Raw genomic sequence first — 13112 nt, forward strand, 5'->3', positions numbered from 1 at the left:
TGTTGGTCTGGGTGTGAGGTGTCTGTATCTGGGTATGTGGTATGAGATATCTGTGTCTGTCTGGGTATGAAGTGTCTACCTTTCTGTGCCCATGTGTGTGTGTGGATATGTATGAGCTAACTCCTTTCAGAAACTTGAAGAGAAACAAAATCAGGGCACTGAGCCGCTGGTTGGCAGTGTGGCTGCACTTCATGTATGCATGTGTACTTGTGTGTGTGTGTGTGTGTGTGCGCATGTGTATGTATAGACAGATAGAATTATATCTACAGTAACCCATCTTGGGGGGCCCCAACCAACTGCATGGATGAAAGGGGGGCCATGGCTCAAAACGTTTGCTTGCCCTTGATCTAAACCACAACAGATAGATAAACTGCTTACTATTTTTCAAGCAAATAATGTTAGACCCTGCCACAGTCTTTTAGTTAGAGCTTGGTTAGCTCTGGAAAGGACTTCCATTGCAGTCCTTTTGCTTGTCTGCTATGCAACGAACTCACCGGCAGACAAGAGGCCCTGTAATGGTAATCTGCAAGGTTTGTGGAAGCCTTCAGGGACGCTGTTTTTATTAGTACGTCTGAGTGTGGAATTCACAGAGTTACACAAGCATTCTTCTAGAATGATCTGTGCTAGGAGTGTGAGATGGAGGTAACATTGGTAACTATTTTGAGCTGATTCTTTGTTTCCTGTACACTCGCCACATCTGTAACATTTACAAAATCGCCTGGACTATTTTCCTCCTTATCCCAAGCCTTATCTAGCTTCCCCTCCATAAGTTTATCACTTAGATAACTTGTTAAGTCTTTAGGTGTCAGTATAACCCTTCACTTGGATCTGGTACCTTCTTGTGTGAGGATGCAGGCTAGGTTTCCAGCATCTGACGTTTCACAGACTCATATTGAGCACCCGTTTCCCTAATGCATGCGCATCCACATTCCCTGTGCACCCGACGCAATATTCTAATCAGAAAAATATAGAAGTGGCGTACAAAAAGGGCGCGCTAGGGAGAAATGTGCATTTCTGACACTCAAAAGTTTATTGCATCGGGCGCATGGGCATCTAACTTGTGCGTTCCTAACAAAAGTGTTCGTTAGCTAATCATTGTGCTCCACACCACTACTCCCCATATACATTTTTAAATTTCTTTGTTCTAACCCAAAATAACTAAATCTTATACTAATCTCTCTAAACAACCCTATCCTACAAGGGGCACATTTATCGCAACACGGAGAACCACATTTTTAATGTTTCTCATGAGCCCTTGACTGCGAATAAACTTTACTCCACTTCCAGAACTGGAAATAATCTTCCAGCATTAAATAATGTGCACTGGGCACCCAGCCTTTGGGCGCGCTTTCCTGCATCAGGCGGTATTAGTTAATATCTTTACATGGAATTTAAATGCGTTGGGCGCTATCCGGGATGCATTTGTTAGGATGTGCATTTTAGATGCGCTAATCTCCTTGCTGCATCGGATGCTGTTAATGTGCCCTCAAAACATGCGCTCAACTGCGAGTGAACCCATGTGCTAGGCTGGACGCACCTTATTGCATTGGCCAATTAGGGTTTTCTGTCTTGCTCTGGGCTTCAGTATTTATGCTTTCAAAGAGCACAGAGCTGGTGGCTGTAGGCTTAGTTTTTGCTGTATAATTTTTTGATCACAGTGGCACTCTCAGGCTGATAATGAGCTTCAGAAGAGGGGGTGGAAGAGTCTACTGTGAGCTTGACTGTGTTCTTTAAACTGGGTGGAACTGCGCTGTTTCTTCACCAACCTGCTGAAGAGGCCGTGCTGAGCCTATCATGGGTTTTCCCTCCAGTTTTAGCACGGGTTTTTCGGCACTAACCTTGCTCAGGCAAAGGGGCTCTGGCGCCGAAAAAACCTCGCTATTAAACCTGTGGTATGCTTAGTGCAGGTGCATGCAAATTGCTTATAAAAGAGGGCATTAGCTATTACAGGGCAATGTAAAGAGCCATGTTGGCGGGTCTTAGCATTTGTTTTTTAATGCAGGAAATGTAATGCCTGGGTCAGGCAGGAGTAAAAGTTAAAGCACATTTCTGGTGGCCATTTTAGTCCATTGTGGTGCTGTGTGTAGATGCTTCGCTGAGCTTTTCTGTGGCAAACAAGGACTCTGTACGATTTTTCTTATGCTTTGGTACATTTTGCAGGCGGGCTGAAGAATAAGAGCGGCAGAAGCTTTACAGCAAAGAAGAGAGGGGCAAGAGAGAGTAAGAAGATGATTTCTCACAGAAGAAAGAAGGGTCTGGGCGGAGCAGGCTGTCCTGATTCAAGCTGTTCACAGAAGGACACACAGGCAGCAGATATTTTGCCTGAGACAACACTGATGGGTTTACTGGAGACAGATGTGCTGCGGACGTATAGACTGAGCTTCAGGAAAATTCTCTCTCTCTATGAAGAAATCAGAGATAACATTGATCCTCTAACCAAGCGTAGCCGCGCCATTCCAGGCTCGGTCAAGCTCCCTTGCATTTTCTTGCCACTGGCTCCTTCCAGAATCCAAGGGCTGTAGTGGCTGGTATGGACCATTTATTGTTTTCAGGGCATTTCACCCACATACTGAGGGCTTTGATGAAACGTGTCAAGGAGTATATCAAGTACCCACAGCAGTTTACAGAGTGGCAGGAGATGCAGAGCGCCTTTTTCAATATAGCTGGCATGCCAAATGTAATGGGTGCAATCGATTGCTCCCATGTCGCTGTCACCTTCCCACGTAGGAGAGAACATGGCCTTCCGTAACAGGAAGCATTTCCACTTCCTGAATGTGCACGTTGTGTGCGCATGTGCCCATGAAGATCATCAGGGTCGTCTCCAAGTTTTCCAGAAGCAGCCGTGGCTCCTTCATCCTTGTGCAGTTGATGCTGGTTCGAAATTTCACAGGAGGGAAGTACGGCAAAAGCTGGTTGTCCAGTAAGTCAAACCAAAGCATAAGTTAAAATAGCAAAATATAAGCTCTGTGGGGTGGGTACTGCTCTGCTACATGTTAGCTCTCTGGGGTCAATGCCAAAAGTGGTAGCAGAGAATTGAAACTGTAAGCTCTTTGGGGTGGGTACTGGAAGCAGGCTTTCTGGTGCATGGTGCCAACAGCGTGTCATATTCAGCTATACAATCAAATGTTAGTTGTCTCGGGTGGGAACATGTAAGCTCTCTGGGGTGGGTACCGATAACACGATTTATTTTTGTGCCTTGCATGCAGAAAGCTAATGGATTGCTGTATTTCCAACTTTTTGCAGGAGATGCTGACCACGGCGGCTCACCTCCCTGTCTATCACATACAATGGCAGAAATACGAGAAACAGGGTGGTCATAGAATGTACATCTGGCCTTTTGAAAAGCCGGTTCCACTATATTGACCGCTCTGGAGGAGCACTTCAGTATGCATGGGGTGCTGTATGCTCCATAACATCGTCCTCGGGAATGGCTTTCATCTGGACATGGATCCGAATGTATTTGCCTCTACCACAGACAGAGAGTACAGCAAGGGAAATGAGCTTCGCGGTAAAATCATGGTGATTTTGGAGGTACGTCTTTACACATGGTGGGATGGGGAGGGGGTGGGGCAGGGGTGAATTAACAGGAGTGGGGATAGCTGTCTGGAAGAGATTATAACTCAGATCGGTGTGCGCCCCCAAGGACATATGCAACTGCTATCCACCAGCGTTATTAAAATATGTTTTTAATATGTTAAGAGTTTTGCTATGACTTTATTGAAATATCATTCTTAATGACTGACAGGTCTTCTTCTTTGGTGTGACTCCATTTTAGGACAGGCCCTGCACCATTGGTCCAGAGATTTTCAAGAACAGTCCCCAAGTGTGGAAATCTTTGGACCAAGAAGGCAGGACCTATGATGCCTGTGACCCACTTGCTCGCCCACTGGGAAAAAAAAGCCTACAGCACAACTAATAATTTAAGATTGCTTACTTCACCTCAAAAGTATTTGCAAAGGTAAAAATGTAAGATTGACTTCAAAGCAATTGCATAAAAGATTCATCAAGAGTCCAGTAACATTTCAAGAGCCACGGTGACAGCCGGTGAAACTGAGCATATGCAAGGTTGCACGTTCAGTGAAAGTCCATAAATGCAATCAACACGACCCATAAACTGGAGACAGCCTGGCAAAGCGGCCGAAGCAGCCAAGAGTTGTCTATGATTCACCTTTTCAGCAAAACAGCGGCAATGAGCGAGCAGGGATGGAGCAACCATTTCTGCATACTGCAGTGATGAGCTCTGATGAGGAAGATGCACCCAACCTGCAAAAAGAAGGGAAAAGAAAAACAAAAGTGAGAAATGCAAATCAGAAGCCTAGAAATTTACAGTGTAGCACCCAGTGGGGAACCAGCCAGGACAGTACCCAGGAATGCCAGTGTGTAGATACTTACGCGAGGAGAGGAGACCAGCTTCGGTGACAGGACCGGTGATGGCTGAAATGAGGCATTTAGTGGGAGAAGCATCTGCGCTCGAAGGAAAAGCAGAAGAGCAACTGCCATCGCCGCATAATGCAGTGACAAATGACGACGATGCACCCACCTGCAACAGGAAGGGAAAAGAGTAAAAAAAAACAAACCGCAAGAAAATCAAGTCTGAAGCCGTCCAGTGCCCCTGGAGAACCAGCAAAAATAGAGCTGTGGAATGTAAATACTCACGAAAAGAGAAGAAACGAACGTCGGTGATGGGTCAGGGGAAGGCAGAGACGAGAGGGAGGAGCATCTACCTAGAGACGAGGTGTCTGAGGGGAAGAAGTGTCTTCACCAGACGGAAGAGCAGGAGCGTGGCCGCCCTCTCTGCATACTGTGGCAATGAGTGCCGATGATGCACCATTGAAAAATAAAGCATCTCCCAGCCTGCAGGCTCTAAGAAGACAGTGCAGTGGGGTTCAGGTGGGTCAGCGTGGCAGATGACAGCCGATGTCTTCCTGTTCTCCGTGGCAGTTGGCTCTCGAGGCTGCCGTTGATGGTCTGGCATAGTCTGGGTGGGGTTCAGGGTCCTGTTACCGGTTGGTCAGCGTGGCAATAGACCGCCAGTATTTTCCTGTTCTCGAGGGAGTCACGCCCAGGAAACCTGAAGGACAATTATATGCCAGCCACCGGTCACAGAAGAGAACTGAGAGAAAGTCACACGTGGTCCAGCATGGCAGTTGGACTGTGGGATAGTCATTGGTGTTCCAGTGTGGGGACAGGACAGGTCCGGCTGGAATAATTAGGGGTTCAGGGTTGTGTCGAGTCGAGTCCAGACAGGCCTGGATTTCAGAACAGTCAAATTTGCAAAGGCACCGGAGCATCACCGTTGTTGCCTTGCCTAAATTAGAGCCTGCTGTGGCAGCCCCGCTTCTCTTTTCTAGACACTGGAAGATGAAGTAACAATCAGCGCAGGGCCTTCAGGAACCCTGGCATGCTAACTGCCCCTGCAGTACCACTCCCCTCCTCCTCCACAGGCTCTCTCTTACCATGGAAACCCATGCAAGGGGCAGGGCACAGCACGGTCAGTCAGTGTGCCAGGGCTGCTGAAGGCCCAGTGTTGTTTCTTTTATTTCATCTTCCAGCACCTAGTTTCTATTTATTTATTTATTCATTCATTCATTCATTCATTCATTCATTCAACTTAGATTGTTGACAGGTGCTATAGAAACTAAGTGGTTTACAATTTAGTTACATACATTATGGTTATGACAATACATACATGCAATAAAAAATGTAAAAGCAACATAAAAATCAGCCTTTAAAAACATCAACTCACATACACTCCAAGTTAAAATGCATATTATACTAGAGGAGAGAAATGTTGCCACAACTTGTAGGTGAGGAGGGAGGAGAGGGGGATGTGAGGTGGAGGTATTGCCCGCAATGCCCCCCCCCTTGCAGGGAGGAAGGGGAGGAAAATTCCCCACCCCCCAGTTGCCTATGGGTGCCTTCTGCCTTAATCAGGCCTGGGTTCAGATGCAGTCAGGAACAGTTCAGCATGGTGGGAACTTGTCTCAAGGATCTGGCCTCCATCTGAGGTTCCCACCTCTGGGTCTGCATGGGGGGCTGCTGAGTTTGATGACGAGCTTGCCTCCTGGGGGAACATGAGCCCGATCGCATGGGTAAGGGTTCTGTTCATTTCCCGTATGGATAAGTCAAATCCTTGTAGGACATCAACAGTGTCATCGCATGAAGCTTGAACTCTAGCAGCAAAAACATTGGCTGGGGCAGTGCTCTCGCTCAAAGACGGTTTGGACTCTCTCCACAGCCGATGCATTTCTTTCCTCACGCGTTCCATCTCCTGTTGTATTGCCATCCACCCCGCCATCATGCTGGTCTCGATGAGTTCTTGGCTTACAAGCAGTTCTGCTGCGACCTGTTCTGCCATTGTGTCAACGCTGGAGAACGGTGTCCTATTGGTGGGAGAACGTCATGGCCTGGAGCCCCACCACCAACCACAGTGGCACCTGTGGAAACAGCTGTGCTGGTGCAAGGTGTTGCTGGTACATCCAGGATGTCCCTGGCCTGGATGTCCCTGGCTGTGTGACGTGGAGCTCGACCGTCTGATTGTCATCCATCAGAGGTGGTGGATCCAGAGATGCTGGCTGGTTCTCTGTGGCAGGCTCCCCTAGGGCAATCAGCCAGTGGTCACCTGGGAAAATAGAAGAAAAAACATATCAGAGCCAAGTACTATTACATCTTTCTGATCCCCCACTCCTCAGCCAGCTCTCTTCACCCCCAGAGAGGTATTCCCCGCCATACTACCTGCTCCTTCCACAGATTCCATGTCAGTGCTGCCAGTAATCTCACCAGCAATGTTGTCCTGCTGGAGAGTCCCCTGGACCAGTTCTTCCACTGGTGTCAGTTCCCCATCACATGATGGCTTCCTCCCATCTGGCGCTAGGACCTCTCTATCTGTTCCAGCTTGGCCTCGACAGCTGCCCTAGTATCCTGCCATCAGTGCTTCAGCTGGTCCACAGTCTGGGTATTCACTGACAGGCTACTGACATTCTTGGCAATGCCGACCCAGATGTTCCTCTTGATCTTAGAGGATGTCTTCTGCCCGAAGAGCTCACTGAGCTTCTTGTAGACTTGCTGCAGCAGAAGACCCTTCTCGTCCCCTGTATGTCAGGGTCTGGCTCAAATACCATGCAACAGTCACACTTTTTAATAAAGTTTAATGGAAGCAACAGAAGTTCAAACATAACATGGGTTGCAGAAAACAAAAGAAGATAGTCCAGTAATGTGGATTCTCTTACCGGATAGGCAAAGGGGGAAGATCCAGCATGGCCCTTTGTTCCTAGCAGGACCTAGTTCAGACCCTGTTCTCTACAAAACAAAAACAAGGTTGTGCCAGCAGGGATCTCCCTGCCAGCTATCACTTAAAAGCAGCTGTGCAGGCTGGGTGGGTCTGCTTGCTTAGCCAATGACAACCTGCATTGACATAACTCTACCCACCAATACTCAAAAGGGAACCTCTGAAGCCCAGTGAACCATCCTCACTTCCGTAATTCAGCAGCCTCCAGCTCCTTCCACCTCTTATCCCACAAGGCACACATGGACAAAGTAAAGTAAAAAAAAGTCAAAATTTATCTTTATGGGTCATTCCTAGTCAGTCATTGCTCCGGAAGGATATAACAGCAGTCCTTCCATTCTCCTTGCACAGTTAATGTTCAGTGGAACAAGATCTGATGAGGCTTCCTCTGTTCCCTGTCAGTGTCCCTAATCTCATCTCTGCTAAGGTAATAATCGGAGGAGGAGTCTCAGAGTGACTCTGCACTTGGAACCTGTCTTCTTGCTGCTACTAATTTACTTTCAGCAAGGGTAGCCTTTACCCGGTGTTTGTTCTTCCTTGGATTTGTGAAAGCCATGAACACTGGGCTCTGAAGATCATCTGTGGGTGCTCCAGCCTCTGCTGTAGTGTCCTCTGATTCAGATAGCAATCTCCCCCCCCCCCCCCCCCTTGGAAGGCCTGGGTCACTGCTCACAGGTCTTATTGTATATGTTGGACTGTGTCATCCAAACTGGCTATGACAGGGAGAACTATAGTCTTCAGCTTATCCAATTTATCCAATCAGGAGATCAAACAAGCTGCTACCTTTCCCATTTCTCGAATACAAGTCTTTCAAGTTTGCTCTATTAATTCAGTCCTCCTGAGGTGATCTCTTTGCCTATCCTGTGCCATCTGGGATTGTACTGCACAAGCAATCCGTTCTACTTTATTCCTGGCCCCGCTGTTCCGAGGGGGTGCTTGGAACTGCAAGTCCCCAGTTACTCAGGGCTTCTCCTTGGTGTGAACACTGAGCCATAGAGTGTCCTACACCTCCACCGCACAATGGGAACGGGAATGGGGTCGTGGTTGCGGCTGTTGAATATCACGCCAGTTTCTGCAAGGGGGCAGTGCAAACCTGCATCTGTTGTAGATTGTCGCATTCTTCGACTACCGCAGAGAGATACTGGGGGGAAAGGTGCGACCAGCCCAGGATTCCTTGTTGTTCTCCTTGCAGTTCCCCTAGCTGGGTGTCAGTTTTGGATACATGGGTTGATTAAATCTTCTAGGGAAGAGGGAGGCTCAATAGGAGTCAACTCATCCTTAATCTCTTCTCTTAATCCTAGATGAAACTGGTGGTTCTCCAACCCACATTTGCTTGAAGCTGGCCGAAGTGGGCAATATATGATAGGACTGAGCCTGCTCCTTGGCATAGTTGCAGTAAGCCCCCGTCAGCTTCTGATGGGGGTCAGAGAACATTCTCTTAAATTCTCGGAGAAACATGTCCCATGTTGTTCTTGGTTCCCCTGTCCATCAAAGTAGTGGCCCATTTCAGAGCATCTCCTGTAACTCTACCCACCACCGTTTCTTTCCATCATCAGCAAAGAATGCTGGGTAAAGTTGAAAATGTAAGTTGCATTCGTGCAGGAACTCTCGATAGTGCTTCCCCTGTTTCCCTCAAATCGCTCTGGGGGTAAGAAGTTAGGAGGTGGGCCAGTTCTCTGTATTGCAGCCTCTAGACCTTGACGTCTTGGTTACACAGTGTATGCGCTGTTTCTGATAGCTGACTCTTCCGTTCTTATGTCTTGGCAAGCTCTGAATACTGCCCCGGGGAGTGTCTGTATTTGTGGGTGCTGCTCTTTAATTGCCTCCTCAAGTGTAGCCAGAGTTAGGGTGGTGAAAAAAGCAGAAAGCTTCTTTTCCCTAGGGCAGCTTCCACCAGAATCCACATGCTGCAATTCCAGGTCTGTAACTGGAGGACGGGATCCTCTCTTCAGTCAATGTTTCTACTGGCTGTGCTAGCAGGAGGAAATGAAAAAAAAAACCAAACCTAGCTCATCCGAGCTTTAACTGCCTGACTTTATTTGTAGTAGCTAGAAAGGGAAATGAAATATAAAAAACCAAAACTTTCACCTGCTGGGATCTCCCAGGTGGGCAGGTACAATCTGTCAGGGTCTGCTTCAAATCCCTCGCAATAGTCAGACTTTCAATAAGGTTTAATGGAAGCAACAGAAGTTCAAACATAACATGAGTTTCCTGACTTACAGGTTGCAGAAAAGAAAACAAGATAGTCTAGAAATGTGGATTCTCTTACCAGACAGGCAAAGGGGAAGATCCAGCACAGCCCTGTGATTCCAAAACTCAGATCCTGTTCCCTATAAAACAAATGACATTGTGCCAGCAGGGAATTCCTGCGCAGGCAGGGTGGATCTACTTGCTAACCAATGACAGCTTGCTTTGTCATAACTCCACCCACGAATACCTAAAGACCAACAGTACTAGCCACTGATTCACTGTTCCTAGTAATCAGGTAGCTCTCTGCTAGAGCTTCAGCCTCAGACCTCCAGGGCTGAGCGTTCAAGACTAAGCTGTTTTCCCTCCAGTTGTTGGCTACTGGTTCCCCCCTGCTCCCTTTAACATCTGCATGGCTCCATTGTGCAAGCTGCTGGCTGGCCTAGGTGTTAATTGTAAGCCATACACAGATGTCTTCCAGTTTTTCGTGCCTGTGTCTTCTTGGTCTGCCCCTCTTGACCTAATCTCAATCTTTTTGTCTGCTATTAAATGTTGGCTGCATGCGAATACACTAACTCTAAATGTAAGTAAAACCAATTTCATTATTTTGAGTCATTGCCCACTTCATTGCATTCCATCTAGCTTCTTGTTTGATGGCCTTTCCATAACATTTGTCACACAGATAGGAAATCTGGGTGTCATTCTAGATTTCCAGCTAACACTATGTGCCCACATATCAAACCTGTGGTTAAGGCTGCCTTCCTCCGGCTACGGATGCTTCGTAGATTAAAACCCCTGCTGAACCCTTGTGACTTTTGAACAGTGCTTCAGGCACTAATTATCACCAGATTAGATTATTGTAATTCTGCTTTTGTTGGTTTTCCTGCGTCATCCCTTCGAGTGCTTCAGATAATGCACTATTCTGCAACACATTACCCAATTTTGGTTAAATACAAAATTGCATCCCTCATTCAAGTTAATGAACCATTCCATGTCACCATGGGTCAGAATAATATTGTCTATCTACAAGCCTACACGTGCTCTTAGGTCCACACAACGTGGCTTCCTTAAGGTTCCCTCCCCACAAGCTGCACACTTAATGGAGATGCATGATATAGCTTGCTTTGTTGTCAGCCCCCTTTACTGGAACACTTTGCCAGAGCAACTGCATACTACTAAATCCTGTCTCATTACGACATTTTTGTTCAAGCAGGCATTTGAGTTAAACCTAGTCTGATCATCAGCTCACAGCTGATTTGGCAGTTCTACTTTATTTTCCATTAGTTTATATCATGCAAGGCATGCTTAGTACTCATGCAGAATTTATATGATCCAGTAACGCTTCTTCTGCTTCTTGTAAGGATGCAGTCACATAGGATTGATCCGTTTTAAAGAACTCAATAACAGTAGTGAATGCAGTACTATCCCAGGATTTTCTAAGAATCTGTAACATCGTATTTGTGTTGTACTGTCACGCCATAATTTTATCTGTTCTTATTACGCATGTTTGTCATATACTCTGCCGAGAACTTTGGATCAGTGCGTGCTATAAACTGTTATAAATAAATGTGGCAGACACTCCTGGTCTGGCCACCAGATGTCCCTGTCACTGTCATGAGAACACACTTTCAGGCCAATACAGTAAAGTGCGGCCGTGGTTACCCTGCTTCTAAGCTGCGGTTACCCTGCTTCTAACCCGCGTTAGCCCAACCAGCGATTCACTATCCCCTTTAACCCATCCTTACCGCCTCTTTAACTCAACGGGTAACCCTTTCCGCCCGCGGCATGTATATGAGATGTAAACGATCGGATTAGCTATTCCCTCCCACACAGTAACGTGCGCCCCGATTATCGCTTTTTAAACCTGCACTTTTCCCGCGCGTTTAACCTAACTTACCGCCTACCCTTACCCCTGCGTTAGAGGCAGGGGTAAGGGTAGGCGGCAAACTTTCCCCCAGCCCCCGCTCACCTGCCCTGGCCGCGTCCATGGGTGCCGGTCTCCGGGGCAGCCCCAGTCCTCTCAAATTGACGGGCCAATCCCCCCGGGCTCTCCGGAGCTGCAACCCAGCTCTGCCCCAGTCTTGCAAAAAAAAAGTTTCCTTTCTTCTTGCAAACGCGTTTCTTAACTGTCTGCAGGAACAATTGTAACTTCTGTCACACGTGACGCCAAATGTCGTGACGTCACGCCTTGAGCACCCAAATTGCACAGGCGTATACAGGCGTGCATTCATTTGCCGCCGGCAGGGGCTGTTGGAGGCCGCTTTCGCTGCTGGCTCCTCTGGCTCGATGAATGCGCGCACGCCGGCTCCCGCCTCCCTCCCTGAACGCGCGCCCGCCGTCTCCCGCCTCGATGAATGCGCACCCGCCGTCTCCCGCCTCGATGAATGTGCGCCCGCCGGCTCCCGTCAGTAAGTTTACTTTTATTACTCTTTATTCCCTTTTGTTTTAACTTTTGCCCTGCGCCTTGCTTCGGGAGGGAGGGAGAGAGAGGACCATCCACTTCCTGGTACCTGTCATTTCAAATGTCATTTGAAATGACATTTGAAATGACAGGTACCAGCGCACCCAGGATACTGTATAGGCGCTGTATTAAGCACCTATACAGTAAAATGGGTTGCGCGGGCCTAACACTTCATGGACGCTTCTTGGACGCGGCTTGCATTTGCAAGCTATTTAAATACAGTATCGAGTGGTAGGTGAGCCGGACTGTGCGTGCGGCAAACACGGGTGCGCCCGGCACTAACGCAGCTCTTCCTACCACTCCTTACTGTATCAGCCCATTTGTAAGGAGCCATCCATACCCCTCAGTCCCTCCCACCTGGAGAGTCTGGATTGGATGCTTGAACACTATTTAACCCAAGAAAAAGCCATAAATACAGAACTTACAAAATTGCTTAGTAAAAAAAAGAGACCTTCATAATCAATTATTTGGGCTGAATAGAAAACCACTTATCCGTGGTTATAAGGATATTTAGTCAATCTTTAAACCACTAAGGTGAAAAATGCCCCAAAATATTTTAATCATTGGTCTCTTGAGTACAAATTTTTTTTTTTAATTTCTTAATTTTTGCATTTAAAAACTATAGCTGTAATTAACCATAGACACTTGTCTTGTATGGTGTGCCGCTTGAATTCCTTTGCAAAGCAGCTCTGAAAACATATGCCAACGTTATAAAGCCCAAGCGTTTCGAAAAACTTCCTTCTTCAGGGGCTAACAAGGCATTAAATTTAAAGATTTTTTTTGCAGCTAGGTCATTCAGTATTTGGTGAGGTTCTGTCTATGTTCTGCATATGTGACTGAGGTGAGGGGGTGAGGGCATATCAGTTTTTAAAAATATAGATTGCAGGGGGAGCTGAGCTTTATTTGATGGGCCGGGACACAGACTGAATGAATTGGGGAGGGGGGGGGGGAATTGCACAGTAATTGTTTGCACAGGGCAGCAAAAAACCTACTAACACCAGCCCTGAGCACTCCTCTAGATCAGGAGCTGCGAGCTCCATGAGGTAGGGCTGTGGAGGAAGGAAGTGCTTCTTCCTACTTGCTACTGCTTCCCCCCTCCCCCTATATCCTATTGGTTGCCTGTGGAATGTCTGACCAATGGGCTTTAGAGGAGGGCAGACTCTGCAAATCTGTCTCTGG

General features: G+C 47.3%; 1 long non-coding RNA gene across 1 annotated transcript; it reads right to left on the minus strand.

Annotated features, from left to right (window-relative positions):
- Positions 1–3584: 3584 nt before the first annotated feature.
- Positions 3585–9670, minus strand: LOC115073387. The gene is made up of 4 exons (XR_003852001.1): positions 9555–9670; positions 4657–6622; positions 4393–4540; positions 3585–4263 (listed from the first exon to the last, which is right to left on the minus strand). It is a non-coding gene; the product is annotated as an uncharacterized LOC115073387 (long non-coding RNA).
- Positions 9671–13112: the final 3442 nt, after the last annotated feature.

Source organism: Rhinatrema bivittatum, chromosome 11, assembly GCF_901001135.1.
Source record: "Rhinatrema bivittatum chromosome 11, aRhiBiv1.1, whole genome shotgun sequence".
In the NCBI taxonomy this organism is placed as follows: Eukaryota; Metazoa; Chordata; class Amphibia; order Gymnophiona; family Rhinatrematidae; genus Rhinatrema; species Rhinatrema bivittatum.